This window comes from Fukomys damarensis, unplaced genomic scaffold (assembly GCF_012274545.1).
Source record: "Fukomys damarensis isolate Sample0158 unplaced genomic scaffold, DMR_v1.0_HiC HiC_scaffold_14, whole genome shotgun sequence".
NCBI classification, from domain to species: domain Eukaryota; kingdom Metazoa; phylum Chordata; class Mammalia; order Rodentia; family Bathyergidae; genus Fukomys; species Fukomys damarensis.
The window spans coordinates 13434621-13448946 of record NW_022900926.1 but is presented as its reverse complement, the minus strand read 5'-3'; the positions used below and the strand labels follow the sequence as shown (position 1 = coordinate 13448946).

Sequence of the window (14326 nt, the reverse complement as noted above, 5' to 3'; positions counted from 1 at the left end):
ATCAGCACAGTCACTGAAAAGTAATGTATCATGGCAGAGCAATCAACCATATCGTCGTATCTTGCACAACGTACATTCATTGGTTCACCAGCAATCTAAATTGTCGAATCACAGTTGTATCCCAGAAAACATCCAGTTTTATCTTCCATTCAATACATGAATTCCATGTACAACATCACTCTTTTATCCACCAGTGGACACATACAACGTTTTGCTAGACAGCTTTTTCTATTTTTAGTCAGCTGACAGGATTTGAAAGTTCTAATGTATTCCCTTTCCAAGTCACTTGAAATCTTGTGCTCCCTTCCTCTTCCTCTCCCGCCTCACTGGACATTCTGTATTAAATGGGCAAACCCCTGTCTTTGGCCAGATTGATTCATCTTTCTGGTTTACCTCTTGTTCATTCCGGCATGTCCTGGGCTCCTTCTCCACCAAATCAGGACTCTTCCCTGTTAGTGCTGACTCCAGACCTATCATGGCGGAATTCTTTAACCTCACCAATCTTCCTACAAAAATTCCTTAATATCCTGTATGTGGACGGTGCTGTGCCAATTTATCTTCGGGTATATTGTACTACAACAGCAGGCATCCCGTATGCAAACCCAGAGTGTATTTGGGTTTCCGTTCTTATCTATTTGTCTCTTCACACAAAATATTAAACTGGATTTAATTAGTGGTTACATTTTAAAATGCTTATCAGTTAAAGAAATTTCCACACTAACTTTAAATGTAGACCTTTTGAGAAATACCAAGCACCAGTCAGTCCATTCTATCAAAAAAGAACTAGAAATGGTTTCACAAGAAGACACTAGGACTCCATTTGCAATTTAAAAATCTCTCACTGTCATACATATTTCTCAAAAATATTTAATAACTCAATCTTGACAGGATTTTTGTAAGCTTTTTCTGCTAATTGATGTTTGTGTCTTATTCATCCACAATGGACATTCGTAGTATCAAATTTTACTAAACTATAAAAAAAAAAAATCTGTGAATTGGAAAAATGCTGTCATTTAATTTCAAATTCTCCAGCTGGAACTTTAGCTCTTTGGGGACTGGTTACACAATTCTATTTTTTTAGATCGCCCTCTAAGGTATGTAAAAAATTTATAGTGGCTACTCAGTAAACATGCATTTCAAACTAGGGAATAAATGTGCTAGCAATTTGTGTGGTAGATCTGACTTAGGTTAGGAAAATAAACATGGGCAAGCTAAGCTCCCCAAAAGCTTAACAATTCTGAAAATCTTGGAAGGTATGGAAATAAGCTTAATCATCATATCACAATATACTAGATTTGTTGCCTCATGGAACCCAAGACAGCAGTCTGAGCAAATAAAAGGAAATCTGACTTCAGAATTAAAATAATGGATGATCTTATTGTAAGTACGAAGAGCAGCTTCTCATTAAAAGGATTTTTTAAAACAGACAGATTTACAGAAGGTACAGAGAAAACTGGCTTTGTGTGGACATTTGTTTGGACTCACCCACCATCTGTACTTTGAAACAAATTTCTCTGTTGTTGAAGTTGATGTCAGGTGTAGGTTTTGCATGAATACCCAGCAGCATTTTCGTAAACCAGATGTTTACCTGTAAAAATCTAGTCTCTTCTTCAACACAGTGGGTTAGGAAAACAATCTTTGTTCACAATTTTAAAATCACAGACACTGTATCTTGCCTGCCATTTCTTCATCTACATTTGTCTGATTTTTTTTTTACCTATTTGTCTATCTTGTACAATACCTGGATATAATTAGTGGCTATATTTTGAAAATATTAATCAGTGAAGGAAAATTACATATTAAGGTTAAATAAATGACCTATAATCAAAATATTTTATTTCTACATGCATATTATTTTCTCCCTAATAGCACTCAGATTATGCTGGGTATTCTTTTCTGTAGAGAATGCTGTTGAGTACTGTCATTTATTGAGCAACTATTATATGTTAGGAGATGGCCTACCTTTATCTGAATATATCACTATAACACTCTAAAAATAGATATTTACCCTTGATAAAGATAAGAATGTTTACCGAGTTTAACTTTCCCACCAACATAGCTAGTAAATGGTCCAGAAAGGATTCAAATCATGTCTATGAGACTCCAAATAACATTTTCAGCGACCTAAATATCTTCTATATATGGTCTCACTGGATCCTTATATAACCAACCCTGTGAAATGTGGTTGTCAGTAGCACTATTTGAAAGACATGAAAACTACACACAGAGAGGTTAAATTAGCTTCCCACTTCTAAGACACAAAACAGGGCCTTAGCAACAGGCACTGGACTTGGCACGGCTGGTCACCCACGCTGTAAGACCGCCTTCCCTGGGCTCCTTCCTAGTCACTCGGAGGATGGGCCTGCTGTGTACATAGGCTCGACCTGGATGAAAAGTCGACCGGCACGACCCCTAGGAAAATGACACCAATCTAAGAATTTATCCCCATTTTGCATTTCCTTCCCTGGCTGTCCTATTCTCTGGTTCACCGTAGTGGCTCCCACCTGGTCTTCTAAACTTGCCTTCGGTCAGTTTCCTCTCCGTAGTGCTTTCACAGAAAGCAGTCTTTTCAATTAGCAGTAATCGCGCCTCGGATCAACCTCACTGGCTACGATACTGCCACTGCGCAAACGCAAAGCTGAGAAAGCAGTCTTTTAAGCTTAATTTTGCAATACAAGAATGAATCATACTTATTTGTCACCTATAAACATTTTCTTATATAAAAGGACAAGCATCACTCGACTCTGGTATATGATTCACTTATTGAATTGGATTAAATATTTTGACTCTAGAATTGTAAAAGACCATTTGAAAGAACAAATCCTTCTTTAAAATTCTGATAAATGCTACCAATGTTTCCAAGAAAGACTGAGAAAGCTTGAAAATACTGATTAATATTTGGCTTTTAAAAATATTGGCTGATTTTCTGATAAAAACTTTCTTTTGATTAATGGTTAGTATTAATCAATATACAGGAATATTCGTGCAATCTTTTAGTCATTAAGTATTTTTTGAGGGCCTGCTCTGTACCTAGTTTCCTGGGATCCAATTTGTATCCAAAAAACTATTTGATATTGGTTTTCCATATTTTCACTTTCACAGGAATCTTTTTCACCAACGTATCAGACACATAGGATGCTGAAAATAAAAAGAATTTCACCCAAGTAGTAACTATAATTATCTATTTCATAAGAAAAAAACTTTTAAAACTGAAGATAATTTGAAAATAAAAGTTGGTGAAGCAAATCACATATTATATTTCTATTAGCCCACCTATTCAAACTAGAAACAAAAGTCATAAAAATTAGGATCTTCAATTTTTAAAATTTCTTTTCTGTGTTTAAATTATAGATTCTGAAGTAGAACTTGAAATAAAGCTCCCAATTACAGATACTTGTCAACTATACACCCGGGGTGGCAGAATACAAGTATGAATTTTCTGTCACATAAAGAGAAGCACTGCATAACAATTCCCTAACTTACGAATTTTAATCGTGTGTCTACTGTGAAGTCACAGAATGGGTTGTTTTGACAGCAGTAGAGAAAATGTATACATTATATATGAACTGGTGTCCAATTTTCAAGTTGTCTTTGAAATATTGAAGGGCTAATGTTCAAAAGAAGCAAATGAAATCAATAATATTTGAACTTGTTCAAGTGGAGAAAGGAATTTTTAAAATTTAATGAAGGTTGAGGTTTAACCTCAAAAAAGTTCACTTCGTATTTAAATCGTCTTTTCCTAGAGGTATGCTCTTAGCCTGGGGGAACTATTTAGCATTTGTAAGATTATAGAAATAACTGTGATGACTTCTTTATTATTTTTGACTTCACTAGCATATCAAAACTGCTATTGAAGAACAGGAATGTTTTTTATTTTGCCTGTCAAAGTGTACTCTGATTAATATCAATAACATTTTTTTTCTGCTTCATTTAACATTGATATCTTTGACATAAGAAACAATCACCACAATTGAGGTAATGAACAGATCCTTTTAAAAGCATTCAGCCCTGACTCATTCACTACTATTCCATCACTTTCATAGACACACGGGTGTGCAGGTACACACACGGCCACCAGAACTGGATTATCAGCTATTAAGTTATTGCATGAAACATTAACATGTATGTGGTTACTGAACTACTGATGCCACTCATAATTCCAATTTTAGTGTGAATAAAAATGCGCAGATTCTAATAAATAATGTATACATAATTGTCTAGTCTAATTCATATTAAAATGTCAACACACTACAACTTATTTTTTAAAAAGCTGAAAGAATTAGGTGAAGAACCTGGTCACTTTTGTTGAAATTCAAACTCAGAAACCTAGGCAGCACTCTGTGTTTCCAAGTCTCTTCTTGGAGTGACTTTAATTCTTAATGTCCTAATTACTTGCACTTATTAAATAATTGAAACCACCTAACAAACAAAAGATGAGATGGCTTTTCTATCTGACTCACATGATGGCATGAGCTTGTCCTAAAGGGAGAAAAACAAGAATTATGTTGGCTCAGGGAGACACACTGATGAGGAGAAAAATCAATGCCTGTGTTCATCATGAATTTTTATTCTAAAATACACACATGTACATCCACAGGTACAGACTTCTGTATTACAGATGCAGGTATGTAGAATGAAATTAATTTTGTCATGAAAAACTGACAATGTGTATATTTAGAAACAGCAGTATCGGCTTTCCAAGATAACAGCAATTAGAAATAATTTTGTTACCAATGACATGCATGTGTGGTACACATATAAACTCTACACTCCCATAAAGTCTAAAAGTTCTTTGCAATATATGATCCCCTTTCTTAGCTTGAATTGAAACTGAGTACCAGCAGCATGACCTCATTCCTGGTCACTTTTCACTGACTCATTCAGCATTTGAAAGACACAACTGATGTGAATTTACCATAGATGTCCACTTCCCAAGATGCACTGGGAATTACAGCATATGACAGCAGGAAGGGCATGGCCTGCCCAGATCACTGTCCACCAACTGTGCTATCTGCAACTCCTACTCCTGACATTCCTCTGTCTTTCTAGTGAAACAACTCTACTCCCAAAAGTTATGACTATGAATATTTTGAAAAGGCAATGTACACAGCTGCTGAATAACTTCATGAACAGCATTAAGCTTTGGATTTACTCATAATTCCCAGCTATTCTCACACCTTTATACGACAAGTTTTCAAAGACTAGCCTTAAATACGCACAATAGGTATATGCTGCTTGTAGGAAAAGCCACATTCTAACTCTGGGTAAAGGCCTCAATGGTAACATTGCCTCCAGTCCAGAGTCACGAAAATGTATAGATAAAAACCTCGAAGAGGATGATGGTCCTTTCACAGCAGTCATCACACAATTTCTATACTCCTGTTGCAGCCTTGGTTTACTCTTACCATGTTATATGGTAATAGCAGGAGTTTCTTTCTCCACCCTAAAAAGTGTCTCAGTTAAAATAACAAATGATATATTTTCTTGACTTAAAAGGTTACCCTTTTACATTGGTTCAGTTATTACTCTCTCAGCCTAGCTTCACCTTCCATTCAAAATATGTGCATTGTTTTGATCATGGTTGTTACTCATCTGGTTTAAAATCCACAATGATTATAAACACGACATAAAAGTATAAAGTCATCGATACAGAACTGATTTTTAAAACAGGCAAGAAAGCAGTGAAGATGGCAGATGTCATGGGCCCTTTGCCTTTATGGCCACAGGACAAGAATACGGCTCCTGAACACAGGGCTGAAGGACCTCGATGGTAAGACAGAGGGCTACTCTGGGATGACTCGGGAAGCCAGGCACCGGAATGGGCTCATCTGTGTGCTCCGGCTGACACTCTCCTACTCACACTAAATCTGCACATGATTCTCGAGCACATGAAAAGAAGCCCTAACTCCAGGAAACACCACCAATTAAATCAACCAATTTAAATATATTTTTTCCATACAAAATTACTCTTACAGAAATTAGTTTAGAAGTTTTCCAATAGATGAAAGAGAAAAATATTTGCCCTCAACTTAAAAAAAAAACCTTGCATTCAATGGGCAAAATTTTAAAACGTTACTATCTAAAAATATGTGAAAGAAAATTTAAAGTTGTGGAAACAAGCAGGCATCACAGAGCAACTGAGAAGTTCAATCATCTGAAAGGAATTTCAGGAGGTTATGCAGTCAGAGAAATAATAGTTGGAGCTAAAAATGTTAAGAATTTTAGAAAAGCTATAAAATGCCATAGATCAAAAATTCACTTTTGAGTACCATATAGGATAAATGAATACATATGATATAATAAAACAGCAGTTAAGGCTGAGAATCAAAAGCCACTAGAAGCCGGGAGTGGTGGCACATGCCTGTAATCCCAGCACTCAGGTGGCTGAGGCAGGAGGATCGCTATGAGTTCCAGACCAACCTGGGCTACATAGTGAGTTCCAGGTCAATCTCAACTACATAGTGAGACCCTGTCTCAAAAAACAAACAAACAAAAAAGCCACTAGAGAAAAAGAACAGATTAACAAAGAATCAACAGACTAACAACAGTTTCTTGTCACTAAGGACAAACATCATTCATTTAAAACACTTTTGTGTTCCAGGATAAGGGCAATAGTATAATATTAACTTGTTTTAATCTAGACTTAAAATCAGCTAAAATATTATTAAAAATAAAATGAATAGCTAAACATAGACTACTACTGATCAATTATTTAATTATATACTTCTGCATATAGAAAATTAACTCATACGGACACAGCAGCATAAAATAAAAGTAGATAAAATGTTATAAATTTACATAACTGTTTATTATAACATTGTACTAGAAAAGATAAAACGGAACTCTAATCAATGTATCAATAAGTAAAATATGCTGAGATACGCTCCAAAGATGATATACAGACTGATTTTACATTTAAAAATATGTAATTTACACATATTTTAAAAATAAGAGCAATTGTTATGGAAAACTCTAATTTATAGCCTCCAAAAAGCATAGACAAATGAAATATAGAAAGCTTCCACAACCAAACACAAGGCAAGAGGAAAAACTGGAGCAAAAAAGAATCTTATTAAAAAAACTCAATATGAGTAACTACAAATAAACTTGCAAACTTGAAATAAGTGTAAACAATAAACTTTCACAAACGGTGTTACTTTTAAATTTAAGGAACTTATTCTGTTTGGAACAGATTCCCCTAAACAATACCATGCAAAATAATTTTTTATAAATGGGTGAAAAGTGTGGGGAACATAAAGAGAAACATACAACTAATACTAATCCCAAAAAGTGGATACAGTCATGCTGATGTGAAAAAATACAGTTCACAATAAAAACATTGCTATTGGTCAAAAGGACAATTGACTCATAACCAAGGCAAAATATACCAAAAAGACATAATAATTATAAGCTGGTACATACAATGAGCGTAACCCCAACATATACAAAGTAAATACTGTCACAGTTACAAAATAAAGAAAAAATAACAAATGTCTGACCATAGGAAAGGTCTTTGTTCATTTAGTTTTATGACAATTATAGATATTTGATGGCCTCTAAGCCTAACTGCTCATTCTAAGCACTGGCATCTAGTTCTGAAATTTTCACTGTCTTACAAAGGACCCCCATGTGGTGTCCTCAGAAAGGATGCTCCACAACTTCCCTGAAAGAGCTATGAAGAGAGACTTCTGCGGTCCTCACCGGGAAGGGGAGGTGGGAGCAGAAGAGGGTGGGGTTGCATCCACATAGTGGCCAAGCACCACACACACTCCAGAAAGGCCCAGCTCTAACGCTGCCTGTGGTTGGGACGTTAAAGCAGAAACTGCTGAGACTGTGGCTTCCTGTGGGCAGATGCATGGCTTGGATACCACTCCCCCAGCTCACACACGCTTGGGAAAAATAGTAGTTTTTGTCCAAATGATCATATTAACGTAGTATTTTAGCAGCACCAAAGTGTAAGTGATATCAAAGAAAGGGAAAGACGATTGGAAAAAGCCAATATGGTTCACAAACACCCAAATTAGAAACCTTTAGGCAAAAACAGGAGCATTGGGTAAAAATAAGGGAAGCTGATGTATGGAAGGGTATGAGGGACAAACTATGATCCATCAAGTACCCTAGATTTAAAAGGGCAGGGGAGGTTGCTGAAATAAGTAAACTGAATGAGGAAACTGTATAGTTAAAGAAAAAGTTATTTGGGGTTTTTTGTTTTCATTTTTATTCACTTTTTTTTTTTTTGGAGGTCAAACCCAGTGCCTCTTGTGTGCTGAGCAAGTGCTGTGCCACTTAGCTGCGTATTCCTAGTGCCAAGGATTCTTTTCAAACATTTTTTGAGCTGAACGGACATGGAAATGGAATAAAAAGACCATTTAGTAATACAAAAAATGCAATTTTATTAAGTGGGAAGGACAGAGTAAAAATGAAGATGAACGTACAGGGCATAAAGAAACTAGGATGTGAAAATAACCAGGACAGGAAAAGAAAATTTGTTTTTGCTTTCCTCCACAGACAAACCAGATTTCTTTAGCAGTTTATCCACTGCCAGAAATTTAAGAAAAAGATTATGTCAAATTCTAAACCATCCATGCCCATTCAAATCTAAGATTCTGATTCTAAATTTATCAAAATTCTGCTCCTATTTTCTTCTTCATTATCCTCAAAGAAGCCAATAAAAAGGAAGCAGTCACACCCACATCAGGATCCAGCCCTACCACAAAGGGCAGAAATTTATATTACTCACAAATTGTCATAATTCCAAAAAAAAATCTCAACTGATTGCTAATCAATAATAGAATGGTACATAATCCTCTTGAATTGCAGAACAATAAATCTAAGTAAATTTCCTAATGCATTTACTTCATTATATGAAAAAGCCCAGTTTCAATACGAGGTTAAGAGTAGGGTTCCCTCCTATAAGAAATAAAACACAGATGAATGGAAAGACGGATGCATGGATGGGTGAAGAGGTGGATACGTGCATAAATCTGTGAATACTTTAATGACTAAGTGTGAGACGAGACTGAAAATAATTATATAAAAATTCAGATAGGGCTGGGGATTTAGCTCAGTGGTTTCGCTGCCTGCATCGCAAGTGCAAGGTCCTGAGTTCGATCCCCAGAACCAAACAGAACAAAACAAAAAAAAACAAAAATTCAGATAAATACACAGCACACTATGAAATGGTTGTGTAGAAGAAATATGATGATTTCATTTTTACTTCATACACTCTTTCCAAAAAGTTTCATCCTAGAATATTGGAATCTATTATCCCATAGCTATTTTATATTTATTACCCCAAGCATATTTGTTCCAAATAATAGCATAAGAATAAATACTGACTCTAGAATTGTGTTAAATTTGAATAAGTCCAATATAAAATGAAACAAGGAGACCTGAAGTACATTATTAAGACATTTAATTTACATATAATTAATAATATTATTATACATACTATATAATTATATAATACAATAATGTTATAAATAATAATAAAAGCATAAATCCTTTGGTGCCAGTGCTTGCCATGAGAATTAATGAATGCATTTGCTACTGTGAATACAATTTGGTCATTGCTAAGCTGGTGACAAAATTAATCTTTGGCAAACTGTTTATGTGGGTCATCATAACGGCATTCCTCAAGTGAACCTGAGATTGATTCTTTGAAGCACCATGAAGATCTACAGACACCTGCTTTTCATAGTCATAAGTGTGTGTTATGAGCAACTGAAACGAGATGCCTATCGTGGTCTCTATTTCTTAATGTTCCGTGGCCCTTTGACCTTCGGATGCGTCAAGAGAATGAAGGCAGCTGTACAGATTTTTGAGTGGTATCTGAAGGCAGTGATAGTACTCAGTGGCGACTTTGTCCCTCTACTCTTCACTTCTGTCTCTTATTTTCTTTCCTGCTCAAAATGATCCAAAAATTTACATGAGGCTTCAAAGTTCAAAATCAATAAAGCAAGCTTAGATTTCTATGGAGGTCAAAGGAAGAAAACAACATAAGCCACTGCATCTCGGGAAAGGCTCCAAAGCGCCCAAGGCCTGGATAGGTAACAAAGCTTTCACAGGCACCCAGGAGTTCCTAAAAGCCCTAGCTCCAGATGATGCTCATGTGCACTGGGAAGGGAAGGCTCTGTCATCCAGGTCAAAATGGTGTTTTGAAAGGAAAATAGAGAGATGATCTCTTTATTCATCAAATGGTGTGGAATAAGTGAGAAACAAAACACAGCTTGGATAAAAAGCCCTATATAAATGTTAAGTAATGAAGAATTATAAAGGAATATAGAGGAAACTCAATGGTAAGTAAAAAAGAAGAAAATGACAGTAGAGTTAGGCTAAGGTGACATTTCAATTAGGCACAAGAATTTTTTTTTTAATTTTCGAGTTATCTGAAAAGAGCTCCAGTACTCAATATGTACATAAAACAACTTCACCACTCCTAAGGAAAAATCAGCTGGACACGGTGGTGTATACCTGAAGTCCTGGCCCTTCGAGAAGCTGAGGCACAAGGGTCATGAGTTCGAGCCCAGCTTGAGCAACTTAGCAAGACCTTGTCACAAACAAAACTAAACAAAATTTTAAAAGGGGTTGGGAGGCTGTGGGCAAAGATTTTTGATTCAATTCCCAGTACAGAAAGAGAGAGAGGGAGAGAGGGGAAGAAAACGCAAGAACAAAGACATCTCTGCTCTCCTATATATTTATGAGGTGTGACAGAAAAAGTGTATGTAAATTTTAAAATACTATTACAGTAAAAAAATATTGACTTTAATGTTCCTCAAAATACTCCTCCTTGCTTTCCACATACTTATCTTTCCATTCTTACCACTTGCTGAAGTAGTTCTGGAAGTCCTAGTTGAACTGTCTGACTGTGCCAATGTCTTGAATTATTTTAAAACACTTACATTTCGTGGTCATTTTGATTTTGGGGGTGAACAGGAAGTTGCACAGTGCTAATCCAGTGAATAAAGTGAGTGAAGACACAGAGTAATGTTTTTACAAGCCTGTCTCCACTGGCTGGCACTTGGTGATAGCAGCCACCATATGTTCGATCAGACCTTACAAAGACACACAATAGGACTTCCAGAACTGCTTCAGAAGGTAGCCAGAAAAAGGATAGCTGTATTGGAAGGGGCAGTTAATGGTAGTGTATTTTTTTACTGTAAATATTTTTTATTAAAAATTCACCATATTTCCCAAGTACCCCATGTATCTTAACCACTAGTCATGCTAAAATCTATTTAAGGATCTAATTATAGAACTATTATATTTGTTTCGGTGCATATGCATGGCTATAAGAGCTTTACCATGGGGACTAGAATTATCCATGTTGAGAAGATCATACCTGCTGTCGTGTGGATCCTAAATATCCCTTAAAGAGCCATGTGTTAAAGGATCAGTCCCCAGCCTGGAGCGATTGGGAGGTGGTAATTTTTTTTTTAAGTGGGGACTAGTGGCAGGCATTTCCATCATTGGAAATGTGCCTTTAATGATTGTGAAACTCAGGTCTTTCTTTCTGGGTTGCATCTCAGCCATAGAATGAATGGCTTTGCTCTACCAAATGTTCCTGCCCTGAGGTGCTGCCACAGGTCCAATGCAATGGGACACATGAGTCATGGACTGCATCTCCCAAAGCTGTGAGCCAAAATAAACCTCTTCCCTTTGTAACTTTATTACCTCAGGCATTTGTAACGGTAATAAAAAGCTGACTAATATAATACCTAAAGGAATTTAGGGGAACAAATAAATGCAGAATATTTATTTTCATATGGTCATCAATATAGATTAGAATGGTAAAGAAATCTCTAAATATGCCTTCATGAATATTAATTATTTGCTAAAAAAACAATAAAGCTGGTGCTTTTTTAAGAGAATTAGGGAGTTTTTATCAGACTGAAGGGAGAAGTAGGGAGAAACTGTTCCACAGGTGTACAAAGCACCTGCCCACCTACACAGGGACATCAGAGGGCACATGGCCCAGAGTCCTGCTAGGGTTTGTAGGATGCTGGGGGGAAAACAGAAGCATGTTGTTTGGTTGTGCTATGAGGTGTCACAGTATGTTCCAGTCAACCACACTTGCTGCTGATGCTTTGAGAAATACTCTGTCCTGGTGATTATGTCTTCCTCATTTTTTAAATTACCACGCTGTGGTTACCACTTTATTTCAATATGAATTTTCATTATGCTATACAGAACATCTTCTCCATAATACAAACTTCCTCAATACAAATCTCCATAAAACAGAAAAACTGCTTTTAAAAATAAATGAAAATAAGAATGAATACACTTCATGATCAGTACCATGGGGCACATTTCTCAACCTAATCAAACCCCATAAGCTTCCTGTTTGTGTCCATATTTAAAATTTTTACTTCGATTTCAAGGCCCTGTGAAATCTTTTTTAGCCACCCTCATCACTTCTGTACCTATATTTCTTTAGTACTTTTCCACTTTTATATCAATGGTACTTTGTGGCATTTATTTATTTTTGCCATTGGGAGGATTTTCAACACATGCTGTGAATTTCGGAGTGTCTGACAACCAAATCACATAGACATCAATTTTCCACTCTGTAAAATTTTAATATGCTTCTTTCATTTAGTCATTCACTCATTCATTCATTCGCAGTACTAGTAATTGAATGCATGGTCTTTGCACTGAGCCACTTCTCTAGCCTTTTTTTGCTTTGTAGATTTAAACAGTTGCTAAATTGCTCTGGATAGGCTTGAACTTACAATCCTTCTGCCTCAGCCTCCTCGGGTGCTGGAACTACAGGCATGGACCATCACACTTTGCCCACATTTTTCATTCTTGCTCAATACATGTCTAAGAAATTATTGTTTCCATTTTAGTTTTCTCAATTAAAAAGTACAATTATTTACAACTAGAAAAGGACTTCACCTTCAATTTGCCCTTGTCAAATGAGGAGCAAAATATCTTCCACACATAGAGCACATTTAGCTTTAACGCATGATGGGTTAAACAAACTGGGAAAATATTCTACAAATACAGACTCTGTGGTTGCCACCCCGAGTTACATCTGCAGCCTCTCCTGATGACACAGCTGTGCAGACCAAGTGTGATTTAACAGCCTTGACATTGCGGGTATGAACCACACTGGGAATCACAGATTTGAATTGTTCAGGAGCCCATCGGCCACGTTCTCCAAGACACTGGCTCCTTTCCGTGTGGGCAGATTTGCCCTCAGTTAGACACAGGGCTTTCACTGAGGGTGGCTAGGAGATGCAGCAGTAGAAGAAGAATGTTCTTTAACTTTGCGTCAGAAAGGCAGTCACCACCTGAAATCACACACCGGTCGGTCCGAATGAAGACAGGAGTCAGGGTGACTTCAGACTGCTGAGTTCGGTTCCAGTTCCAGCCAGCAATTTCCATCGGTTTATAGTTCTTATCACCAGCTACCAAACTGAAAAGGCTGTGGAGGACTCTACAGTACCCTATAAAATGTTTCACAGGCCAAAAATAGTTAAAGGTTAAAGAGGATGAAGACAATAAAATAAAAATTAACCATTTCTAATACTGGCACTTGATTAATACAGTAATGTGCTAAGTACATTTTATTTGAAATGTCATTTGAGAAGCTTAAATATTTTCATGCAGAGAGCAAGTTGCACCTCTGCGTCTAGAAGAAACTCTGTCTTACTTTCATGTAAGAGAATCCATCTACATGATAAAGTAGAAGCATAGAAATGAATATATAAGTATGTGTATTAACATTTTACCATTCACACTAAATGAGGAAGGAAGTCGTGTATGGCAACCTAAAAGCAAAAATACTTGACGCTGCAGATTTTTCAGATCATTTTAAAAAATAAATAAAATTGGTCTTTAGATGCCATCTAAAAAAATTTAAATGCTCCCTCTAAGGAAAGTAAGTCAGTAGTGGAAAGTAAAAATAGTCAACTTAATTTCTGTAGAATTATCTTTTATGCATAGTGTACAAGCTTCTTATACAAGCGCACAGTTACACAAATACAGTATTCCCTGCATTTTTCTCATTAGATGCTTCTAACATAATATTTAGTTGGTATTTCTTGACTTATCTTTAAGGATCTAAAGCCCAACTCAGAAGTCCTAAGTGATTTGTATCAGAAGAATGATCTGGCCATATTTATATTTTCATTATTTTACTGCACATTATCCCCATTGAAGGCTTTCGCAGATCCTATCATCCAACCTGCCAGCTTTCCACAGTTTGAAATATAACTTTTTAATACACAAATAGTTTTCAAAAATATGGCTTTACACAAAGGTTTGGATGTTTTTAATTTCACACAAGATGTTTTAGCATACTAACCAAAATCAACACAGA

General features: G+C 36.2%; 1 protein-coding gene and 1 non-coding gene across 7 annotated transcripts in view; both read right to left on the bottom strand.

Annotated features, from left to right (window-relative positions):
* Positions 1-14326, bottom strand: part of Eya4 (EYA transcriptional coactivator and phosphatase 4) — a 263877-nt gene that overhangs the window by 190079 nt on the left and 59472 nt on the right. The window lies entirely within an intron of this gene.
* On the bottom strand, positions 2501-2634 carry LOC117286103. The gene has a single exon (XR_004517214.1). It is a non-coding gene; the product is annotated as a U4 spliceosomal RNA (small nuclear RNA).